Source organism: Gekko japonicus, unplaced genomic scaffold (assembly GCF_001447785.1).
Source record: "Gekko japonicus isolate JY-2015 unplaced genomic scaffold, Gekko_japonicus_V1.1 scaffold3371, whole genome shotgun sequence".
Lineage (NCBI taxonomy): Eukaryota > Metazoa > Chordata > Lepidosauria > Squamata > Gekkonidae > Gekko > Gekko japonicus.
Window position 1 is genome coordinate 68,349 of NW_015163710.1, and position 5,170 is coordinate 73,518.

General features: G+C 47.9%; 1 protein-coding gene across 1 annotated transcript in view; it reads left to right on the forward strand.

The window, feature by feature from the left end:
• LOC107107524 (maestro heat-like repeat family member 5) overlaps window positions 1–5,170 on the forward strand; it is an 87,155-nt gene that overhangs the window by 60,734 nt on the left and 21,251 nt on the right. The window lies entirely within an intron of this gene.

Consider the following 5,170-nt stretch of genomic DNA (forward strand, 5'->3'; position numbering starts at 1 on the left):
AATAACTCTGACAGCCTAGAACAGCCCGGTGCATTGAGGTAAGAAGCCAAGAACGCAGGGGTGGCCCCCGGCCCCGGTTCCGTCCTCCCTTGAGACGCGTACAGATCTAACTGATCCATCAGCCGCAAGCTGCTACCTTCCTCCCACAAGGGCGGTTTACGTCTTTCTCGTCTCCTCCGTGTTATCCTCACAACATCCTCGCAGCCAGGGGTCATTTCGTAGAAAAAGAGGTGCAGGAGCTCATTAGCATAACTTATTTGCATATGCCACAACCCCTGACATCACTGGAAGTGTGTCAGAAGGCAACACCCACCGCTCAGGCTCCACTGGACTGTTTTGGATTGCTAGCTATAGGGGGGGCGGGACATGCAGATCTGCCCTCACAGAGGAGGGAGAGCTTGTACCTGAATAAACCTTGGCCTTAAAGGTACCACTGGACTGTTTTGGATTGTTAGCTATGGGGGGGGGAACACGCAGATATACCCTCATAAAGGAGGGAGAGCTTGTACCTGAATAAACCTTGGCCTTAAAGGTGCCACTGGACTGTTTTGGATTGCTAGCTATGGGGGTGTGTGTGCAGATCTGTCCTCGCAGAGGAGGGAGAGCTTGTGCCTGAAGGCGGGCGGGGGGGCTCTGCAACTTACCTGGCTGCTTCTTGCTCCTCATGGCCTGACTGAGGGCTTCTGGGAGCAGGAGGCAGGGCTTGTTGCATCTGCCCACCCTCTGGGCTCCTTACTGCTGGAGCTCCACTCCTGTGTGCTCCCTCAGGAAATGACCCTTGCTTGCAGCTAAGATTCATGGACAGATTCATGGCAGCCTAAGATCCATGCATTTTAGCTGCACAGAGTGTCTTTTGTAGGACCGGCAATAAGCATCAACACAACTATAAGTGAAAGCTTCCCCCCACCCCTTTTGGAAGACTTCATCCAAGTAGAAGTGGGCTTGTAAAATCAAAAATAAACCTTGTTTAAAACAAAGATTATGGAAGGTTAAGGGTGGGGAGATAGAACAAGTGTCTCATTTCAAATATCTGGGGATAGTGTTCAGCTCCAGTCGAGTTGGAAACATCATATAAGAGCAGCAACTGAAAGCGCTAAATCAAATTCTAATGCCCTCCTTAAATTCTATTATTCAAGAGGCGGCCAGTTTGGTTGTTGCAGCTTTTAATGCGAAAGTTACTTCCCATTTTTTATATGGGGCTGCTCTCTGGATTAAAGAAATTTCTGAATTATCAGATCAGATCCTTCTCCAGTTCCTGCATAAAATTGCAGGGGTCCCTAAATGTGTTGCAGGGACGCCACTTAGAGAAGAATTCGCACAATGCTCCTTTGAGTCAAGAGCCTGGAAGGCAGCCTTTAAATTAAGACTGAAAGTTCTTTATATGATACCTAATGCTCAAGGAGGTCTTCTTTATCTTTTAAAGGGGGATAATTATAAATGTACGTGGGCAAAACATATAGATAACAAGCTGGAGAGGATTGTTCTCACCCCTACAGTGCTTAACAATTCAAACTATCAAGAAGTGCTAAATTTGATGAGGCTGAGGGTGACAAACATTGACCGACTTAGCACTTCAACTTGTGCTAGGCGAGTATGCTCCAACTCTGCCTTAGGGAGTGTGCCACCTAAGAAAATTCCCTCATATATGAGCTTCCTTAGTTCAGCAGTTCGAGACCCGGGTGCCGCATGATGGAGTGAGCTCCCATCTCTAGTTCCAGCTCCTGCCAACCTAGCAGTTCGAAAGCAAGAAATTGCAAGTAGATAAATAGGTACCACTTTGGTGGGAAGGTAACAGCGTTCCGTGCGCCTTGGTGTTTAGTCATGCCGGCCACATGACCACGGAAACGTCTTCGGACAGCGCTGGCTCTTCGGCTTTGAAACGGAGATGAGCACCGCAACCCTAGAGTCGGATTCGACTGGCTTTCGAGCAAAGGAACCTTTACATCCCCTAGATCTAGATATGTCTTCACACTTGCTAGGTTGAATGTTTTTCCAACTGTAGAGCTAAGTGGCCGTTTTGCTAAAATACAGTACTCAGATTGTGTGATTGTGGATCAGGTGCAATAGAGACCTTAGATCATCTTATGTTATTTTGCCACCAGTGGATTGACCCCAGATCCTGTTGGATTACTCCTATTTTACAAAGACATCACCTTCCTGTGGAACCCTGGGTGATAACCATACTGCTAGCAGATGAGGATCCTGAAACGACTCGCTTGGTGGCAAAATATCTTTCGATAGTGTTATTTTTAAAGCGGCTTTGAAATGTTATAAGTAGTTTTATGTATATAACTTTAAAATTTTAAAACTAATTTCCATAATATCATGGGATTTTATAGAATTCATTGACGTTTATAAAATGTGGTCTGATAATACTGTTCGAGAGTATGTTTACTAGCTTTTATTGTAAAGACGTTTGGTCTAAATTATATATGTAATGCATTTTATAGTTGCTGTTTGTATGTTTGGCTTAAGACCTCGGGTCAATGAAGCTAATAAATGAAATGGATGGCTTGTAATTCTGGAAACTCCCATTGGGGTTTGACTCTTTTAAAATACTGGTGCAAAAGGGACTACCAGTTGTGAAATTGTATGAACTGAATGTTATACTGAATGTACTGAATATACGTAACCAGGGGTCATTTCGTAGAAAAAGAGGTGCAGGAGCTCATTAGCATAACCCATTAGCATAACTCATTAGCATAACTTATTTGCATATGCCACACCCCCTGACATCACCGGAAGTGTGTCAGAAGGCAACACCCACCGCTCAGGCTCCACTGGACTGTTTTGGATTGCTAGTGATTTGGGGGGGGGGGGCCCGGCGGATCTGTCCTCTCGTTGTACCTGAATTAAACCTGGTCTTAAAGGTGCCACTGGACTGTTTTGGACCGGGCGGGTGGGGTGGGGGGCTCTGCAACTTACCTGGCTGCTTCTTGCTCTGACTGAGGGCTGCTGGGAGCAGGAGGTGGGGCTTGTTGCATGTGCCCGCCCCCTGGGCTCTTTGCTGCCAGAGCTCCGCTCCTGTGCGCTCCTGCAGGAAATGACCGCTGAATGTAACTGACTAGGATGTTGTAATAGCACATGATGCACTTTGTAGAATGATAGGTATAAACAGAACACGTTAATTTACAAAACTTTCTTGCAGTGTATATTTATTCATTACTTGACCCACCTGGAGGCTGGCACTCCTAGCTACACGATAATACAGTCCTAAAAGGGACTTCTTTTTGCCTGTTTTGAACCAACATCCGGTGGGTTTTGTTGGCCAGTCTTCAGTCCTGTTATCATGATGAAATCGCTCTCTCTGTCCACTCTCCCTAGACATTTTTTAAAAATTTTGTAAGCCTCTGTTTTACCACCACCACTCAGTCCTCTTTTCTCCTAACTACAAGAGTCCCAGACTTTTCCTCCCTTGGAAAACTTGTGCAAGTTGAGACCCACTAAGATAAATAAGAAACGACCACTCATGGAGAAAAGGAAATGCAGTACAGTACAGTGTAGCCCGATCTCATCAGATCTTGGAAACAAAGCAGAGTCGGTACTTGGATGGGAGACCACCAAGGAAGACTCTTCAGAGGCAGGCAATGGCAATCCACCTCTGCTTCTCACTTGCCTTGAAAGTCCTTTGCTGAGGTCACCAGAAGCTGGAAGCTAAGCAGGGTTGGTACTTGAAAGGGAGACTACCAAGGAAGGCTCTGTAGAGGAAGGCAATGGCCAACCACTTCTGCTTCTCACTTGCCTTGAAAGCCCCTTGCTGAAGTCACCATGAGTCTTGGTTGAGAGACCACCAAGGAAGGCTGTGCAGAGGAAGGCAGTGGCAAACCACCTCTGCTTCTCACTTGCCTTGAAAGCCCCTTGCTGGGGTCACCATGAGTCTCGGTTGAGAGACCACCAAGGAAGGCTGTGCAGAGGAAGGCAATGGCCAACCACCTCTGCTTCTCACTTGCCTTGAAAGCCCTTTGCTGGGGTCACCAGAAGCTGGAAGCTAAGCAGGGTTGGTACTTGAAAGGGAGACCACCAAGGAAGGCTCTGTAGAGGAAGGCAATGGCCAACCACCTCTGCTTCTCACTTGCCTTGAAAGCCCCTTGCTGGGGTCACCATGAGTCTCGGTTGAGAGACCACCAAGGAAGGCTGTGCAGAGGAAGGCAGTGGCAAACCACCTCTGCTTCTCACTTGCCTTGAAAGCCCCTTGTGGGGTCACCATGAGTCTCGGTTGAGAGACCACCAAGGAAGGCTGTGCAGAGGAAGGCAATGGCCAACCACCTCTGCTTCTCACTTGCCTTGAAAGCCCTTTGCTGGGGTCACCATAAGTCTTGGTTGAGAGACCACCAAGGAAGGCTGTGCAGGGGAAGCCGCTGGCCATCCACCTTGCCTTGAAAGCCCCTTGCTGGGGTCACCATGAGTCTCGGTTGAGAGACCACCAAGGAAGGCTGTGCGGAGGAAGGCGATGGCCAGCCACCTCTGCTTCTCACTTGCCTTGAAAGCCCCTTTCTGGGGTCACCATAAGTCATTTGAAACTTGATGGCACTTATGTGTGTATGTACTGCTCACAGTGGCAGTACCACTGATTTTGCCATTCCAGGCCAGCAGCAAAACCCAAGAAACAGATGGACACCATGGGGAGCCACCATACACCATGGGCAGAGTTGGATAATTTTATTTATTTATTTATTTATTTATTGTTTCTGTTTGTATCTTGCCTTGCCGGGCACGTTGGCTCGAGGCGGCTAACAAAGTTAAGGTAACGTAAACGATACGGGGATTGAAACAATTAATAAATACAGTACCAAGTTAAAAACAGCAATGATTCACACCTAAAACTGACAGATGATGGCGATAACCCAAATCACATCTAATGATAGGAGTAGCATCCAGCGAGGTCTCAGGCCAGAGAGATGTTCTAGATTTCAGGCAGAAGATGTTCCAGGGCACATTCATCAGTGGCAGCCCCTAATCGAAAGCCTGGTGGAAGAGCTCCGTCTTGCAGGCCCTGCGGAACTCTAAAAGGTCCCGCAGGGCCCTGATGTCCTCCCAGAGCTCATTCCACCAGTGTGGAGCCGCCACTGCAAAGGCCCTGGTTCTGGTGATGTTCAGCCTGGCTTCTTTCGGACCAGGGAGGGTCAAACGATGTGGCGACCCTGCTCTCAGTGCTCTCTGGGGCACATGT